This window comes from Silene latifolia, chromosome 9, assembly GCF_048544455.1.
Source record: "Silene latifolia isolate original U9 population chromosome 9, ASM4854445v1, whole genome shotgun sequence".
NCBI lineage: Eukaryota > Viridiplantae > Streptophyta > Magnoliopsida > Caryophyllales > Caryophyllaceae > Silene > Silene latifolia.
Window position 1 is genome coordinate 184,934,384 of NC_133534.1, and position 21,403 is coordinate 184,955,786.

Consider the following 21,403-nt stretch of genomic DNA (forward strand, 5'->3'; position numbering starts at 1 on the left):
ACCATATCGAATAGCGTTTGATTTCTTATCCAACCACACATTGTCCCATAATGTGTGTTAAGAGAGATTAACTTGTGATATTAAATCACCTTTCCTTTGGCTTATATCAAAGTCTTCACTTTGATAATCCCATCACGACTAAATCGTGATTTTTTTTTTGAATACTTTGAACTTCTTCAAAGATTTCTCTATTTACCTTATTAAGTGAACATAATAGTGTCAACTTAGATCGTTGGTAAAAGAAAATGATCAACCTATTTCGGATCAATGATTTACAATCTCGATCTCCTTTTCAACCAAAAGGCACGAGACATCTTGCTTTGAATACAAGATACGCATATACCATTAACAATCTAGTGGTTTCAAGAGTACTCGATAACTCTTTGCGTTCATCATTCCAAAATTTTAAGGTTTAATCTTGGGTTACCAATTTTGAGTCTTGCATCATCTTCATGATATATTATTCTAGTTTGGTTTAGAATATAATCACCTTGATAATGGGCTAGCCATACATCAAATCGTGGTGTATAGGGTCACAAAAGTGAAAAACCTCTTTTGTATCTTAACAAGTTTATATTCTTATTTAGAGTTTATGCACTTAATAGTCATAATTAAGTACAACTTTAAATCCAAAAACTAGATTGAGTACACAATTACTCTATCTCTCGACATTATTGTTGCTAGTCGTCATATTCTAATCATCCTATGTATCAAGTACAATGATGAAAACCTCCACCGGTTTCTAATATTGACGAAGTAATACTAGCAAAATTTATGTTTAATCAAATAAACATTTAACGAAGAAGGTCCCATTAGATGTCCCACAACTAACTTGTTGATTCTTCAATAATTTGGGGTAGTTTCCTTTCTCGTGTCTAACATTTAAGACAATGGAAACTTTATTGGTCGGGATTGATAGGTTTAGTATCGTCATTTCTTAATAACTTTACTTTTAACATTACCTTGTATCAATTCCATTGTTATCTTTACTTCTTGAACCTCGTCCTCATCTTAACGGTTTAAGAGAATGCTCCCACTCATTTCAATGAGTTTTTGCTTTGAGAAGCAAAATTGAATTCATGAAGATTACTCTTCATTTGTTCGTTTTAGTCTTAAAACTTTCATTGAAGTGGTTGCGTTATTTTGGTCAATTACGAATTCTGAAAATCTAATCACCAAAACAATTTATCGCTTCAAGGTACTTAATTCAATTAAGCATATGAAACATAGTCCATTGTAAGTAGAAGTGTTAGTCAAGAATCCAAAACCTGTTTGATAATGAATAACTTTAATCTATACTCTTTACAAAAGATCCTTAGCAATGGTTCGTTTGAGGTTTTAGAAGCAAATTCAAATTTTGTCTTTAGTTACGATGTTTTAATGGAGATTTGTATCAAAAACAAAATGATATCGTATATGAATTGTGGTAAAGAAATAGAACAATATAACAACGGAATAGTGGAAAACTTGACATTTATCGTTTTATTAATACTTGTAAACAACAAGTAAAGCATTTACATAGTGACCTCTACCCAACTATGATAAATGATTCCAAGACCCAAATTCATATTGACTTAGGCACGGTGGGGCCGATACATCCTTTATCAATATAACTCGGTGGATTAACGTTTAATCGATTCTACTTTTAGAACTCTTGGTCGATAATATTACATTAACAATTATCTATAGCCCAAAACACATCGACAAGGGCACGGTGGGGCCGATACATCCCTTATCAAATACTTTTGTTGAGTTCAATCCAAATTTCGAATAAATGTGTCCATGATCCAAACCCACATTAACTTGGGCACGGTGTGGCCGATACATCCCTTATCAACATGAATTCGGTGGATTAACATTCATCACCCACTTCCCCTACGTAACAAGGTTTGTACCCCGGTGGGGCCGAGCGCACTCCCTCGCGAAATAGGTTTTCATGGTTTCTACTATTTGGTAAGGCTATGTCTCAATTAATTGTTTTAGCGAGAGGTCATGTCAATTTATTATCTATCACGTTTTAAGTGAACTAAAGCGGTGAACTACGATAATTTTAATTGACACGGTCGAAAAACTCGATAAAATAAGGATGCATGTTTTAGTTATGGCGATTTAGCGATGCATGTGACATAAAATAAAATGCAAGCATAAAGATAAATAAATCCTAGTATGGCCTTTCCTAAAATAGAAAAACTATTTAACTATTACATATTCGGAAACCATCTCCATTGGTCCCTTGAAATTCGGTTGTGGCACGCATCTTGAGGTAACACCGTCTTTATGTATCACCATTCTTGAAGAAATCCGTCTTTGGGAACTCCGGAATGAATAAAATTACATAATAAATTACATAATTTCCTATTATACATTTGTAACTAAAATAAAATAAATCTATTAAATTACAAAACGGTGATACGAGATCACAATAAAAATTACAACCGAATCGATATCCCCATACATTTCGGGAAATACCAATTAAAATCTAAGGCCATACTAAGTAAAATTACATAATTCAAAAATTACATAAATTAAAATTATGACAATCATAAAGAAAATGCAGCATTATAATATGTATGAACATGCTCAATTTTATGCTAAATCGCCTTTAATTAGCCAATATCGTATATTACTCGGTTTTTACGGATTTTGCGTGATTTCAACATTTTATAATCACAAAAATACATAAACTCATATTTATGCATAAGTTAATTACCCTAACCTCTTAGGACTCAAAATATAGTCTTCACTAATAATTTGACCATAATTAACCCATATTTTATAAAATTGTTCATAAATGGACTACAAATTACAAAATAAGCTATTAAACTTCAAATAAATCACAAAATTTCAAATAAATTCAAAATTTGAAATTTAAACTCGTGAACATTCTGGAAAAATTCCATGACACTCATAGTGTTCAAAATCTTAGGCTAAAAATTTGAAATTTTTAGGAAAAACAATGTTGCGGTTTATCGATTTTTAATAAAATAATCATAAAAACATGGAAAAATTATTTTCACTAACTTTTCAATTTTTGATCTGAAAAAGATAATAAAATGCAACATTAGACGTTTTTCCTAAGTCATAGATTATGTTTTATTAATTTTCCACTAATAATGTCACTATTTATGCTATTTTTCTTCAAAAATCCATAAATCATCCAAAAAGACTTCTTTATAGCCAATTATTTTACACACATCTTGTAAAATTGCATGTGACAACATATTAATTTTCTATGACCAGATTCAAAATTTAACTCATATTAACCTATTTTTCACCTAAATCCGAATTTAATAATGAAAAATCCATTTTTCGAGCATAACAAGTCCAAAAATTATGAAACTTTACAGGTTATCTCAAAATAATATATGTGACAACATATCCAAAAATCAATGAAACATTCGAAGTATAGCTAATTTTAGACCAAAAATGACATTTTTACTCATAAAATCACATTTAAATGCCATTATTGTAAATTATGAACAATAAAAATCCGAAAAATAACCAAAATATACTAAAACATTTTAGGACCAGAAATATTAACATGCATGTAATAATTTCGTGATATATCATAATAACACAAATTTTACAAGTTTTATTTGTTATTCTTATAACTCGGAAAAACTTTTAACCAATTTGCATGCAAACAACCGTGGCTCTGATACCAATTGAAGGAAATGTAGATTCATATACATACTAACATACTCTTATATGTCAAAATTAATTTGTCATAAAATTAAATGTGGATTTTATGCATGCAAACAATATAATAAAAGAAAAGAAATCATATCCTTACATTGAAATTTCGGTTCAAATGGGCACAAAAGAAATCTCCTTTTCTTTTGTTCTTGAGCTTTACAAATGGAAGAACAAGGATTCAAGTGTAGAATCCCTGCCAAAAGCATATACCCAAGGAATACATCTTAATAAACCAATACTATTTAGATCTAGTAATAATATTAGTTTTCTCATAAAAATGACACAAAATAAATTGTATTTTGGCTCTTGATAATTTCGGTCAAGAGGTGATGTTTTTGTGAGATTTTATTTCTCTAGAATTATCATAAATTGTAGAGAGGTTTTTGAAGGATTTTCTTACACTAGAAAAATCATATGGGAGGAATGAATGATGTAAAAGAGAAGAGCTTTCCTCTATTTCTTGTTGGTGGCCGAAAAAGGGCATTGGGTAGTATGCCCAATGCCTTTTGTTTTTGCTCTTCTCAAAAGCTTAGGCTTGTAAGGCTAGTAGGTAGTCTTTAATAATTATGTTTTCCACTAATATGAAAAGCACAATATTAACCCAACACTCCCTCTAATTTCTAAGACTTTCACAATAAAATGGATGGTCCATTTTATTTTGTCATTTGTCAATTTTGTCACATGTAACATGTTACATGACATGTCACAATGTAATGTATTTTTAACATATTAAAAATCAACATACTCATAAAATATGTCATTTACAAAATTGACTAGTAATTCGTAATTACTCGTGCCAAAATGTTTCCAAATTATAAATTACAACATTCTGTATTTATAATGATTTATTCATTCCGTTCCAATTATTTCTGTAAACAATGATTTCATCTAAGTAATAAAATAATTCAATTACTTAGACCGTGTCTTATTTAATCATATTTACAATAAGATACGTAAATTATACTCACAAAATTATCCGTCAATTTTAAGCAATTTAATTAACTCGTATCGGTATACGATTAATTAAATAATCAATTAAGAGTATTTCCCTATAGGTATGACCTAAGGGGATCAACTGATCACCACCGTCGCACGACAGTAATGTCAAACTCTAGTCAGCCAATCATTACCGATATGTGTGGACCAGTTGACTGTAAAATATTACATCCCACATGTATTCTTAAAATGAGATTTAATAATGATATTTAAATCATGTGATCGCACTATTGTTGAGGACACATTTCCCAACACTACCATTTTATGGGATAACCGGTTTTTTATGAAGGGAGTAGTAGGGTTGTGTTTTTATATTTTAATGTCTAAAAACAAAATGATTACCCACCTAATAGTAGCCATGCAAACCTATTTTTCTTGGGAAGAAAATGAGCATCATGCATTGGCCTAACCCCCCCCCCCCCTTCTACCCGGTTTTTCATAGAGAAAAACAAAACAGTTTTTCTCTTATTTTATACTACATGTATTGATATTCTAGTAGTGTATTATTCATTCTATTACTCTCTACATTTTGTGAAACATTTAGAGAAAGAAAAACACACAAAAATCCTCTCCTCTAAACCGAAATAGAGGGGAACAAAATCAATATTTTTGGGTCAAATATTTAAGCTAGATTAATAATATTACTAGTTCATAATATTATTAATTATTAAGAGTATTCCTTGGGTATATGCTTTTGGGAGAGGTTCTAATTTGAACCTTGTTCATCCATTGTTGGAAAGCTCAAGAACTAACAAGAAGGAGATCTTGTTGGTGCCCAAATGGCCGAAAATAAGATGGTGAGAAATCGATATTTCCATCTCCTTTTATTAAGTTTGCATGCATAAGATCTTGTAATTATTTTATGACTAAATAAATTAATTCATATATGAATATGTATACTAATGAGATTAATGAAAACTAACAAGTGGTATCAGAGAGCCTTAGGTTGTTTACATGCAAATCGGTTTATGGTTTTTCCGAGTTATAAGATTAACATACAAAACTAATTAATTTGGATTTATGAAGATAAAACTATAAATAACTTTTTATGTTAAAAGTTTCTGGTCCTAAGTGATTTTTGGGATATTTTGGTTTATTTATGGATTTTATTGTTCATTTTATAAATTATTGGCATTAAAATGTGATTTTTATGAGAAAAATGTCATTTTTGGACGAAAAATAGCTAAACTTCGAATTTTTCTGTGGTTTTTTAGATATGTTTTCATATATATTATCTACTAATGGCCTGTAAAGTTTCATGTTAAAATAAGTTGTTTTGCTCGAAATATGAATTTTATAAGTTAAAATCGTATTTAAATGGGTAAATAGGTTAATATGAGTTATTTTTCGAATCTGGTCATGGAAATTTAGTATGTTGTCACATGAAAGTGTACAAGATGTGTGTAAAATATTTGGCTATAGGGAAGTCTTTTTGCATGATTTATTAATTTTTGATGAAAAATCACATAAATAGTGACTAAAATTAGTAATAATGCTAAAACATACTTCATGACAAAAGGAAAAATGTCACATGTTGCATTGTATCGTATATTTCAGATCTAAAAGTGAAAAGTTGATGAAAATTTTTTTTCTCATATTTTAATAGTCATATTTGTTAAAGCCGATAAACCGCAACATTGTTTTTCTCTATAAATTTTCGAAATTTTTAACCTAAGTTTTGAATATTATGAGTGTCATGGTATTTTTCCACAATGTTCATGAGTTTAAATTACAAATTTTGAAATTATTTGAAATTTTTATATTTTTATTTGAAGTTTATAGCATAATTTTTGTATTTTTGGTCCATAATGAACAATATTAAGAAATCAAGTAGAATTATTGTCAAAATATTAGTGAAGACTAAGTTTTGAGTCCTGCGATGGTTAGGGTAATTAACTTGTACATAAATATGAATTTATGTAATTATTGTGATTTTAATAAGTTATAATCACGCAAATCCATAAAAACCGATAAATAAACGATATTGGCTCTTAGAGGCGATTTAGCATAAAATTAAGCATGTTCATACATATTATAATGCTGCAGTTTATTTATGATTGTCATATTTTTAATTTTGTGTAATTTTTTAATTATGTAATTTTACTTAGTATGGCCTTAGTTTTAATTGGTATTACCCGAAATGTATGGGAATATCGATTCGGTTGTAATTATTGTGATCTCATATCTTGTTAAATTTATTTACAAGTATGATTAAAAAGACAAATGTTAATATTTCCTTTTCCTCCATACTTGTAGTTCATTACAATGAATCCATCAAACGCTACTACACCGATAACTATTGAGTCTTGCCACAATGTTTTTGACGACGTTTGCTCCAACAATGATTTCGACACAACTAGAGAACTTCATTTTGGGATAGGTTCGGATGGAAACATAAACTTTATCACTTCTTCTAGACCACCTACTACTACAAGATCTCTTGTGAGCCGGTCTCAGGAAGACCGCCTCATAAAATCTATAGGATCTTTATCTTTGGAAGAGAAAGATGCCAAAACTAGTGGGAGCTCAAGCAATCAAGCTCTTGCTTCTAAGGGCAAAAGGTTCAAGAAGAAGGGAAAGAAAGGGAAAAACTTCAAGCAAGTTGAAGATAAGTGTCATTATTGATATGGCATGGGACATTGGCTTAGGAATTGTCCTATATATTTGCGAAATATAAGGGAAGGAATCATCGTTCCAAAAGGTAAAATTCCTAAGGAAATTTATGTTATTGATGTAAATTATACTTCCACTACGACATGGGTACTGGATACCGGTTGTGGTTCTCACCTTTGTAATCATTTACAGGGGCTAAGAGACGTGAAGAGGCTTTGCAAAGGAGATGTGGATCTACGCCTGGGAAATGGAGCTCGAGTAGCGGCCGAATCCAAGGGGACTTATGTATTAGGTTTGCCTAATGGATTTGAGTTGTATTTACATAATTGTTTTTATGTGCCTACACTTTCTAAAAACATTATTTCTATCGCCATGTTAGACATGGACGGTTTTTGTTTTGTCATTAAAAACAATCGTTGTATTATTTCGAGGAACGACTTGGTTATAGGCCAAGCCCCTTCCATTAATGGCATTTACATTTTAGAAACCTCGAATCCAACTAATGACATCTACAACATTCAATCAAAGAAACTCAAATCAAGTGATCCAAATGAATCGTTCATTTGGCATTGTCGATTAGGTCACATAAACGAGAATCGCATCAAAAGATTAATTTCGACTAATGTGATTACACCATTTGATTATCAATCATATGGAACATGCTAATATTTACTTCTTGGCAAGATGACTCGTAATCCTTTTAGCGGTAAAGGAACACGAGCTAGTGAACTATTGGGACTCATACATACCGATGTGTGTGGACCAATGAGTATCACCGCTCGAGGAAATTATGACTACTTCATAAACTTCACCGACGACTTGAGTAGATATCGGTATATCTATTTAATGAAGCATAAGAGTGAAGCTTTTGAGAAATTCAAGGAATTTCAAAATGAGGTAGAGAACCAATTGAACAAAAGGATAAAAGCACTACGATCCGATCGTGGTGGAGAATATCTTAGCCATGAATTTGATTCACACTTGAAAGGTTGTGGCATAATATCACAACTATCTCCACCCGGAACACCACAACTCAATGGTGTTGCCGAAAGGAGAAATCAAACCCTACTTGATATGGTTCGATCAATGATGAGTCAAACCGAGCTACCAAAGTCGTTTTGGGGATTTACGATCCAAACCGCAATGAAATATTTTAACATTTGTCCTACCAAAGCAACCGAAAAGACTCCATATGAGATATAGAGAGGAAGAGTTCCAGTTCTATCCAATTTGAAAATTTGGGGTTGTGGTGATGCTTATGTCAAAGTTAAAAATGACAACAAGCTAGCCCCACGATCTAAAAAATACATCTTTGTAGAATATTCTACCGCCTCAAGAGGTTATCACTTCTACAAAACTCAAGAGAACAAAGTGTTTGTGTCTTGCGAGGCTGTCTTCTTAGAAAGAGAATTTATTTCTAAGAGACAGAGTGGGAGAAATTTTGAACTTGATGAAGTTCAAGAGCCACAAACCGAGGTAGAGACGCAAGCAGATGTTGCTTCGTCGTCTAGCGCGGTTGTCCCTCCTCCACTTAGAAGAACGGGCCGTGTTTCTCGCCATCCCGATCGATATGTGGGACTTATCGAAGAAGATGGAACACTCGATGTGTTGCTTTTAGAAAGTGACGAGCCCGCCACCTACGAAAGCCGCAATCTCTAGTCCCAATTCCTCCTTATGGCTTGAAGCCATGAAGTCCGAGATGGATTCTATGCAGGAAAACAAAGTTTAGAACTTGGTGGATTTGCCTGAAGGGGCAAGACCTCTTCAATGCAAATGGATTTTCAAGGTAAAAAATGGCATAGAAGGACATGATGATGTCTTCAAAGCTAGGCTAGTGGGAAAAGGATTTACCCAAGTCCAAGGTCTTCATTATGATGAAACCTTCGCCCCCGTAGCCATGATAAGATCCATACTGATTTTGTTAGCGATTGCTGCATTTCATGATTATGAAATATAGGAACTGGATGTCAAAACCGCTTTTCTAAATGGACATTTAGAAGAGGAGGTGTACATGATACAACCCGAAGGTTTTGTTGATTCTAAAAATCCTAACAAAGTATTCAAATTTAAGAGATCCATTTATGGACTTAAGCAAGCATCAAGAAGATGGAATCATCGATTCGATCATGTGATAAAAGAGAATGGTTTCACTCAAAGTGTTGAGGAACCATGTTTATATATCAAATTTAGTGGGATCAATGTTGTGTTCCTAATTTTGTATGTCGATGACATACTACTCATTGGAAATGACATTCCGATGTTGTCTTCTGTTAAGAAGTGGTTAGGTAACCACTTCCAAATGAAGGATTTAGGAGAGGCACAACGCATATTAGGTATCCAGATCCATAGAGATAGATCCAAGAGGATATTAGCACTAAGTCAAGAATCTTATGTTGATAAGATTCTTCGACGTTTCAGCATGGATAAATCCAAAAGAGGATTGGTACCGATGGTAAGTGGGACAATATTGAGCAAGTCTCGCCCTCCGAACCCCATGATGTTGAACGCATGAAGTTGATCCCTTATGCTTCCGCTGTTGGATCAATCATATGCGCCATGATATGCACACGTCCTGATGTCTCGTATACCTTAAGCATGAAGAGCAGATATCAAGGAAATCCAGGTGAGAGTCACTGGATAGCCGTAAAAAACATCCTTAAGTACTTGAGAAGAACTAAGGATTCTATCTTAGTGTTTGGAGGAGACACCGAGCTTCGTGTTAATGGTTACACGGACTCAAGTTTTCAAACGGATAGAGATGACATGAAATCACAAGCTGGTTTTGTTTCCATGCTCAATGGTGGTCTTTGTTATGGAGAAGCTTCAAGGAAGTCGTGATCATGGATTCAACAACGGAGGTGAGTACATTGCAAAGCATCGAAGCGCCAATGAAGCTGTATGGATCAGGCAATTCACGGAAGGTCTAAGAGTAGTACCTACCGCCAATGATCCCATCACTCTCTATTGTGATAATAGTGGGACGATCTTCCAAGCCAAAGAGCCAAAGTCTAGTAATATATCTAGACATGTACTTAGAAAATATCATGTAATTAGAGATTTCATTGAAAGAAAGGAAAGTGCGATATGTAAGGTTGGGACAGATGATAACATAGCTGATCCGCTCGCCAAGCCTTTATCGCAGGCTAAGCATGATCGACATGTTGCATCTATGGGACGTAAACGCATGCCAGTTTTATGTTAGATTTTAATATGAAATAAAAGAGTTGTTTTATTTGCTCATATGCATTATCACATTTGTCTTTTATTTTTCCATTACTTTGTCATATTCAAATGGGTTGTGGAGACAAGATTGAACCCCATTAAAGTGAACTAAATTGACATAGTAATCGCCCATAGTCACTTGTATGAGGTGACGTCTCGAAGTGACTAGAGTGTGATGTGATTGATGGCAAGTTCAAGTGCCATAGAGTCATATGAGAATGACTAGTCGATCACATAGGCAGACTGTTAGGAACACTTTTTCGGGCTAATGACCGCTTATAGAGTTCTGGCAAATTTATATATCCTGGTCGTTGCAAGAGCTACTATAGTATTCTAATGAGTCGATTCTTTTGACTAAAGACTATTCGCCTAAGGTGGCACAGTTTCAGATTAACTATGATTTATGTTACTATGACCTTCGTAAATGGGGTCAAATGGGCATATTTTGGGTTATGATGGTTGTGGCTAGTCGAAGGGGATAATGCGATAGGAATTGTCCAACCCTTGTCAGGGTTAAAACAATATCTCAGGGCCACTCGAGGAGTAATGAACTGCAAATGCGTGGCCACGCTCGGAAGGTATCGATGGTAGATAATTCCGGTCAATCAGTTATTCTCTAGATCGAGGAAACCATTCTCGATATGATCACTTGCAAGTACGACCTGAAAGACACCTTGCATTGAGTGGGAGATAGTAATAGGACAAGAGAATTAGTGACGCACACTTGTCGAGGACAAGTGGGAGATTGTTGGAATAAGTGTCCTCCGACAATAATGCGATCACAACTGTTGATCATAATGATCACATGTTCACATCTCATTTTAAGAATACAAGAGGGATGTAATATTTTATAGTCAACTGGTCCACACATATCGGTAATGATTGGCTGCCTAGAGTTTGACATTACTGTCGTGCGGCGGTGGTGATCAGTTGATCCCCTTAGGTCATACCTATAGGAAAATACTCTTAATTGATTATTTAATTAATTGTATGCCGATACGAGTTAATTAAATTGCTTAAAATTGACGGATGATTTTGTGAGTAAAATTAACGTGACTCATTGTAATTCGATTAAATGAGTTACGGTGTAAGTAATCAAATTGTTTTATTACTTAGATTAAATTATTATTTACGAAACAATTGAATCGGAATGAATAATTTATTATAAATGCAAGTTGTTGTAGTTTATAATTATATGACCCGTTTTGGTATAAGTAATTATGAATTGCTAGTTATTTTTTTATGTGACATATTTAATTAATATGATTGATACTGTCGTTTCGTACCAAAAATAAATACCTAAGTACTACTAACAGAAGCTAGCGGTAAGTAGGGTCGATCTCCACAGGGAGGCAAAAATGAGATTTATCTGTCTAATTTTAGTCTATGAGTAACGGGTCACAATGTGGGGGTTTGAAATGATTTTCTAAACTAATAAAAATAAGGAAAAGAGAATAAGAGAAGGGGATTAACCAGACAGAGAGAAACAGCTAAGACAAACGGTTCACCATAATCATCCGGTCAAGTAATCTAGGTCTCAGGTCAATGCAAATACGGTCCAAGGGGTAACGAACGTCACCTTTCGGTCCTTAATTCACCCTAAAGTGTAAACAGCTTAACTTTCGCCCTCACTGCAATACTCTATTGTTCGCTACTAGTCTACCTCTTCCAACCTTTCGGTCCAGGTCAAGGATCACTAAGAATTATAGGTCTAATTGTGTCGACTCAATTAGAAAGATAAAGTTAATTGTAGCATTTAACCAACAGAGACTATACCAGCATTAACCCAATAAATCGATTACTCTCCCTTCATAATTATGGATCCCCTATAGTCTTAGCATAAGGGAATTAGCTACTCATTATGAAATAAACAAGAACAAGAATTAAAAGAGAAATAAACATTAAATTAAGAGAGAAAAGGGAAGAAATGTTCTTGAAATAATGATCCGGAATAAAGAGCAAAAACAAAGTGTATTGAAAAAGAACAAGTAAAAGGAGAGGAGAAGGGCCAAGATCCCCGTACAAGCCTCCTGTTAGATTTATTTATAGCATCAAAATATAAAACCTAATCTAAACTTCACGTGAATAGAGGCCCAACAGCTTGTAACTGCTCGATCGAACAGTTAAGTCACTCGATCGATCAGCAGTTCTGCGTCTGTTTACTCCATCGACCAAGAGAAACTGATCGATCGAACAGTTGGCCACTCGATCGAACAGTTCTTCCGTCTGTTCACTCGATCGACCAAGAGAAACTGCTCGATCGAGTGGTTCCTGGTTCCAGCTCGTGTTGTCTTGTAGTTTGGTCTTTGACTTGTCCTCTTAGCTCCCGAAATAGCTTCGCACATCCCAAGACAGCAATATTTCCCGCTCCAAATTATCTCTTCCTCCAAATGCATGCAAAATGGACGGTAAATGACTTGATTCCGCTACTTTCTGGTTCATTCCTGCAATTAAGACAAAATACACCAAAGTAGCATATTCGGGGCATTTCGTAGCATAAAACCACGATAAAAGCATAGAAATACGTGCATAAAATAGGCTAAAAAGACTATATAAAATGTACGTATCAAATCTCCCCAAACCAAACCTTTACTCGTCCCCGAGTAAACTCAAAACTATACGCTAATGGAACGAAAAAATGACTCAGAGCTAGCTTAACTTGTCTACTTGAACCAATTTAATGCAACAAAGCTTAACAGTTTAAGCTAAGCAGTCAATACGCAAACGAATTATGAGCTGTTCAGAAATATAGCCAACCTATCGACCTTGCAAGACCAACAAATCGGACTCTCTCGTGGTCACTCTTCTCTCATGAAGCAAAGGGTGAATGTTTATATGTAAAAGAGAGAAGAAAGAACAGTCACTCACCTAACTGCGACCTACATAGCATGCATGCAACAAAAATGAAAGACAATTCAAGTACTGATGCACATACTCCAACCAATAATGTCCGTCACAGCCGAGGGCTTACAAATAATTTGGGAATAGTGAGGTTCAGGTGAGAAAGGGCAAAACATGTTATGGAAATGTGGAGGTAAAAGCGTCAAGCTAGTTCCTAACAGGACCATAGTAAACCATCCGAATCTCAACTGACTGAAAAACTAAGTACAAGTGCCCTTCATTTGGCACACAACTCACTAAACTCAAACACAATCTCCTCAAAATGATATGAATAAAACGGAGGAGTGAGACCGTCACAAAATAAAAGTGAACACAGACGGACTCAAAATACAACCCAGACAACAAGCTTCATGATTTTTTTTCCTCTGCTGGTTTTCACGTGAATGTGATTTTTTTTTTTTCTTTTTCTTTTTTTTTCTTTTATTCACGTCTTCTTTTTTTTTCTTTTCAAAACTTTTTTTTTTCTTCTTTCCTCCTTCCTTTATTTTCCAACAACTCCGTACAAAAGAGATACGGCCAAACTGCAGACGAAAACTCATACCACAAAAGAACGTACTAACTAGCTTGACTAGGCAGGCTTAGTTTGGGATGTAGCTAATGGGTCAAAAGGCAAATTTGGCTAATGTGGAGCTAAATGGGTGAAAAATATAAGGAAAGGGAAATTTGCAAGGCCCTCCCTGCATGTGACACCAACCACGAACCCGAATATGTGTATTTTGACGAGAAATTGAATGTCATAACTCTGCAAAATAGACGAACATGCTATGCAAGGAGTACTACTCAAAATTCCTAATGAACTGGTCATGAATGTCACCAGTTATGGGCTCTAAATCTCAGAATTTTTAAGTAGTTTGCCAATTTATAGGTCAAGTCTAAACAGTCAGCTTATATTTGAACAGAAATTCGTAGATTATGCGTATGACAAAGCTAAAAACTATCAACGGAAGTGCAAGGCTCAAATAAATTGACAAGTTATAGTGCATTGTCATCATGGAAATCTACCGTTCCGACTCAACCTATATGCAAAAATAAACGTGAATATTTTTTGAATATTTGAAAATTTTCAATTTTTATGGAATTTTAAATTTTAAGAAGAATAAACAACAATGCAAACGAAAATTAAACGTGATAACAGAAATGCAATAAAGACAATATGCAGACACAGATATGGATGCATAACCTCCCCAAACCAAACTGTACAATGCCCCATTGTACCAAAACATGGAAAGGAAATGCAAACTGAAGGAGAAAGAGAGTAAATACGGAAAACTCACAAGATACGCGAAATAAGGGACCTCCCCAAACCGACCATGAAATGGGAGGTTGCTAAAGGCCCGGAATACCGTCTCGGGAAGCTAATCCAAGTCAAACACGTGAAAGGACATCCAAAAACTGCTCGATCGAAGAGAATTGTAGTCGATCGAGTAGTTTCTCATCATGCAGGTGGTCGATCGAGTTGAAATTTCACTCGATCGAGTGAATATAGCAGCAAAAGGGCTCGATCGAGTAGAAAAACTACTCGATCGAGTGCTTCTCGACGTGTTTCCTGCAAGACGCAAATAAAACAGCCCGCAAACTGACTAACCAAGCCTACTGAGATAGTTTATGGTATAAAAACCATTTATTACAACTGAAGGTAAATAAAAATGCAAAATAAAATCATCCGGGTTGCCTCCCGGGTAACGCTAGCTTCAGTCAGGTCCCAGCTCGACCTTCTTTTCTTTGAGGCTCTCTAATTAATCACAATCAAAACAGCTCAAAGCGCGCAATAACCTGTCAAATAGCTGCGCATGTGCTACACAAAAATGTAAGTAGCACCATAAAACAGTGATAGTATAGGAAATTAAAATGTAATAACATTTAAGTCTAACAAATTTCCTATGACAGCTCCTAAAATCATTCACAAAATAATTCTGCCCTCCAGCTAAGGGCAGAATATAAAAGCTCAAATTATCCGCAGGTGGAAAATTAAAGAGCTCAGGAGCAATTAACTCAAAAATAACGAGTAGTAGAATTAAGATGCTCAGACGGGTATGAATGTGAGGTGGAGGAGTCCGGTCTACTAAGGGAGAAGGTGGATAATCGTCCCAAATGCATGGGGCGGTAAAGTCAAATGGGTCAATCGGGTCCTCTATAATAGGTTCATCTATAATATCGTCATACACATCCCAATTGACCTCAAGACTCTCAAAATTTTCCTCCTCACTCTCCTTATCGCTAGACTCGTCAAGTTGGAGATTCTCAAAGAGATCCTCCAAATCGGCCTCACTATCAGTGCAAGAATCATAAAGGGGTTCTAAACTATCCTCATAAAAAGGATTGTCAACCACGCTAATGGTCTCCTCTATGTCTCCGTCAGCATTTCCTAGATTGGTTTCTAAGGTCTCATCCACCCCCTCATTTGAGTCAACATGAAGAGAAAAGTTGGGTTTAAGAGATTCAGCAGCAAACCAATTAAAGAATTCTAATACCTCATTTACGGGGATTCCTTCGAAATCCCACTTACCAATAGATTCTAGGTATGCTCGCGTAGGGTCATTCACACCCCGGAAGATAGTCCAGCACAATTGGAGTTCAGAAAATGCATCTCGCCCGGGGCTCAATAAACTCCCAAAGTCTGGCTAAATAAACACCAAAGATTTCGTTCTCTTCCTGCGGAAAACTCAGAAGAAACGACATGAGAACGGTCTCAAGGAACCGAAGTTCCTTGAGACGAGAAATAAACTAAATAAAAACAGATAAAACTACGCTGCCTCCCCGGCAACGGCGCCAAAATTTGATACTGTCGTTTCGTACCAAAAATAAATACCTAAGTACTACTAACAGAAGCTAGCGGTAAGTAGGGTCGATCTCCACAGGGAGGCAAAAATGAGATTTATCTGTCTAATTTTAGTCTATGAGTAACGGGTCACAATGTGGGGGTTTGAAATGATTTTCTAAACTAATAAAAATAAGGAAAAGAGAATAAGAGAAGGGGATTAACCAGACAGAGAGAAACAGCTAAGACAAACGGTTCACCATAATCATCCGGTCAAGTAATCTAGGTCTCAGGTCAATGCAAATACGGTCCAAGGGGTAACGAACGTCACCTTTCGGTCCTTAATTCACCCTAAAGTGTAAACGACTTAACTTTCGCCCCTCACCGCAATACTCTATTGTTCGCTACTAGTCTACCTCTTCCAACCTTTCGGTCCAGGTCAAGGATCACTAAGAATTATAGGTCTAATTGTGTCGACTCAATTAGAAAGATAAAGTTAATTGTAGCATTTAACCAACAGAGACTATACCAGCATTAACCCAATAAATCGATTACTCTCCCTTCATAATTATGGATCCCCTATAGTCTTAGCATAAGGGAATTAGCTACTCATTATGAAATAAACAAGAACAAGAATTAAAAGAGAAATAAACATTAAATTAAGAGAGAAAAGGGAAGAAATGTTCTTGAAATAATGATCCGGAATAAAGAGCAAAGCAACAAAGTGTATTGAATAAAGAACCAAGTAAAAGGAGAGGAGAAGGGCCAAGATCCCCGTACAAGCCTCCTGTTAGATTTATTTATAGCATCAAAATATAAAACCTAATCTAAACTTCACGTGAATAGAGGCCAAGACTTGTAATCGCTCGATCGAACAGTTAAGTCACTCGATCGAACAGTTCCTGCGTCTGTTTACTCCATCGACCAAGAGAAACTGATCGATCGAACAGTTGGCCACTCGATCGAACAGTTCTTCCGTCTGTTCACTCGATCGACCAAGAGAAACTGCTCGATCGAGTGGTTCCTGGTTCCAGCTCGTGTTGTCTTGTAGTTTGGTCTTTGACTTGTCCTCTTAGCTCCCGAAATAGCTTCGCACATCCCAAGACAGCAATATTTCCCGCTCCAAATTATCTCTTCCTCCAAATGCATGCAAAATGGACGGTAAATGACTTGATTCCGCTACTTTCTGGTTCATTCCTGCAATTAAGACAAAATACACCAAAGTAGCATATTCGGGGCATTTCGTAGCATAAAACCACGATAAAAGCATAGAAATACGTGCATAAAATAGGCTAAAAAGACTATATAAAATGTACGTATCAATGATAATTTTTAATATGTTAAAAATGCATTATAATGTAACATGTCACATATGTCACAATTGACAAATGACAAAAATAAAATGGACTACCATTTTATGGGATAACCGGTTTTTTATGAAGGGAGTAGTATGGTTGTGTTTTTATATTTTAATGTCTAAAAACAAAATGACTACCCACCTAATAATAGCCATGCAGACCTATTTTTCTTGGGAAGAAAATGAGCATCATGCATTGGCTTAAACCCCCCCCCCCCCCTTTTACCCAGTTTTTCATAGAGAAAAACAAAACACTTTTTCTCTTATTTTATAGTACATGTATTGATATTCTAGTAGTGTATTATTCATTCTATTACTCTCTACATTTTGTGAAACATTTAGAGAAAGAAAAACACACAAAAATCCTCTCCTCTAAACCGAAATAGAGGAGAATAAAATTAATATTTTTGGGTCAAATATTTAAGCTAGATTAATAATATTACTAGTTCATAATACTAATAATTATTAAGAGTATTCTTTGGGTATATGCTTTTGGGAGAGGTTCTAATTTGAACCTTGTTCATCCATTGTTGTAAAGCTCAAGAACTAACAAGAAGGAGATCTTGTTGGTGCCCAAATGGCCGAAAATAAGATGGTGAGAAATCGATTTTTCCATCTCCTTTTATTAAGTTTGCATGCATAAGATCTTGTATTTATTTTATGACTAAATAAATTAATCCATATATGAATACGTATACTAATGAGATTAATGAAAACTAACACACTTGTCTCGAACAAGTGGGAGACTGTTGGAGTATGTGTCCTCAACAATAGTGCGATCACATTATTGAAACTCATAATAAGAATACGTAAAGGGATGATTCATTTTATAAGCCAACTGTTCAACATTGATCGGTAATGATTGTCTGACTAGAGTTTCACATTACTGTCGTTTATACGGTGGTGATCAGTTGATCCCTTAAGGTCACACTTTAATGACAATCCCCTTAATAGATAAAATTAATTAATTGTATATTGATAAAGATTAATTAATTCCTTAAAATGGAACAATTCACGAATGTGAGTAAGAATATGAATCTTGTTGTAATTCGATTAAATAAGATTCGTTTTAGTAATTAAGATGTTTTATATTACTAAAATATATTGTTTATGAAACAATTAAAATAAGAATGAACGGTTAATTATAATTACAATATGTGGTAGATTATATTAACATGGACCATTTTATTTACTTGTAATTGAGAATTACTAGTCAATTGTTGTATATAATTAAATTAATATATGTAATGATATTTAATTGTTAAATATGCATTAATATTATTAATAACATGTTACATGTCACATGTCACACATTATATGACAAAATGACAAATTGACAAAAATAAAATGGACTCCATATTAACCTAGAAAAACCGGTTTTGTGGGATGGTTTAGGGAAAATGGTAAAATTGTTTTATTAGTGGTAAACATAATGATTACCCTCTAAAACCTAAACCACACCCTAGCAATTTTGAGAAGAATAATTGATAAAGCTATATGGGCATACATTGGCTCACTCCCTCTCTCCTCCTAACCAGCGCCCCCCCCCCCCTCCCCCTTTTATGATATGAATTGTTACACAATTTTCATTATTACATAATTTTCATACTTCTTACTCTTCACTGTTCTCTAAAATAAGTTTTAGAAAATAAATTGTTCTAATATCTAATATACAAATTACTAGAAGTAGTAATAAAAATAATATTAGATTATATTTTTTGGATGACTACTAAACTAATCTAGTTAATTACTTAGTAGTTTTAAGGGGGTTGTCTTGGTGCAACTAAAAGGAGGTTCTCATACTTTTGGGACAAAAGGAATCATCCATCATTTAAGCTCAAGAACAAGTAAGAAAGGTGTTCTTACTTGTGCCCTTAATATCCGATTTCCGTGATGTAAGAAGTATTCTTCTAAATCCTTGTTTTATTTTGTTATGCATGCATAAGATCATCATCTAACTAAAAGAGTTATTTAGATCTATAATTAAATGAGTTTAATTTGAGGGTTAATGAATCCTACATGCCAGCACCATACTCATAAGAACATCCTTCTATAAAGAGGAGGCCTGCCAAGTGCCAATCCATGAGATAAGATTAGAACCAGGCAAAGCCACCTGAAAAATCCATGCAATGTTAGTCAATATCTTCTGACTATAATCACAGGTCAAAAACATATGAGAGTGGCTCTCATCATCCAATCCGCAAAGTAAACGAGTAGCATTAGCAGATATGCCCAATGCATACAGTTTATCTTTCAACTTTAAAGCTTCTCTAGCTATCAGTCTGCCTATAAACTGATGTTTGGGAAGACACTAGCTGCTCCAGAGATATTTATGCCATTGCACTTCCTGATATTTCAATCTGATCAATGCATAGCCACTGCTGACGGAATAGCCTTTAGTATCCAAGATCCACTGATCATTGTTGTAACCATGAGCAAGTTTATTTTTAACTCTACAAATGATTTTCCAACCCCAGCTAACATCTCCACTAGGGTTATAGTCAGTCCATGCAGTGCCCCTTAAATAAACTTAATGGACCCATTTAACCCATAACCTATCTAAACAAGTATAAATCCACCACAACAGTTTTCCAATTGCTGCAATATTCCAGGCCTGGCTATCCCTAATCCCCAGACCTCTTTCAAGTTTTGGAGAACAAACTTTCTCCTAACTCACATGAGGTGACACGGCTATCGCGTACCTGTCAAAAATAACCAACTGGCTCTAACTAATATAGCTAGGGAAGTCGGGTCGAATCCACAGAGAGGTAGGAAAATGTCAGCTAAATCTAAGTTCGTCAAGTAACCAAATTGGGGGGTTTATAAAATGTGATTTTCTAACTAAAGAGAATAAGGGAAAGAGAATAAAAGGGAGGAATTAAACAGATAAAGAAGAACAGCTAAGACACTCGGTTCACCATAATCATCCGGTCGAGTAATCTAGGTCTCAAGTCAATGCAAATGCGGTCTAAGGGGTAGCGAACGTCACCTTTCGGTCCTTAATTCACCCTAAAGTGTAAACAGCTTAACTTTCGCCCTCACTGCAATACTCTATTGTTCGCTACTAGTCTACCTTTTCCAACCTTTCGGTCCAGGTCAAGGATCACTAAGAATTAAAGGTCTAACTGCGTCGACTCAATTAGGCAATTACAATTAATTGTAGCTTTTAAACAACAAAGACAAACAAAGATTAACCTAATAAATCGATTACTCTCCCTTCATATTACGGATCCCCTATAGTCTTAGCATAGGACAATTAGCTACTCATAACCAATGAATGATCGATAATGACGAATTGATAATTAAAATTAGACATGGTGATAAAACTAATAAGGATTCCAATAAAACAACTATGATAACAATTAAAGAGAAGAAGGGATTAAAGCAATAAGTAAAATTAGGAATAAAAGTAGAATGATAATACCAATCGTGTTCCAAATCCGAGTAGTAAGGAGTAAAAGAAGGGCAAGATCCAAAGAACAGTAACAAGAACTAGAGTAAAACCAACGTGAGAGAGAAGAGAGAGCGAGTAACGTAGTTACTCTTTCAGTCTTATACTAAAACCTAATCTATGGACTAATTACAAAAGCCCATAAGTAATTTAGGCGGAATTTGACTAAAACACAAGAAACCATTCGATCGAGTAGATTACTACTGCTCGATCGAACAAATCATCACCAAACCACTCGATCGAGTGGAAATAACCCACTCGATCGAGCACCTCTTGCAAAAACTGCTCGATGGGCTCCTTAAACTGGTCGATCGACCAGTTTTGAGTACATAAAGCATTCGATCGAATAGTGAACCACTCGATCGAGCTATATAGGCACGTTAGGACTTGAATTGCTTCCCGAACTCAG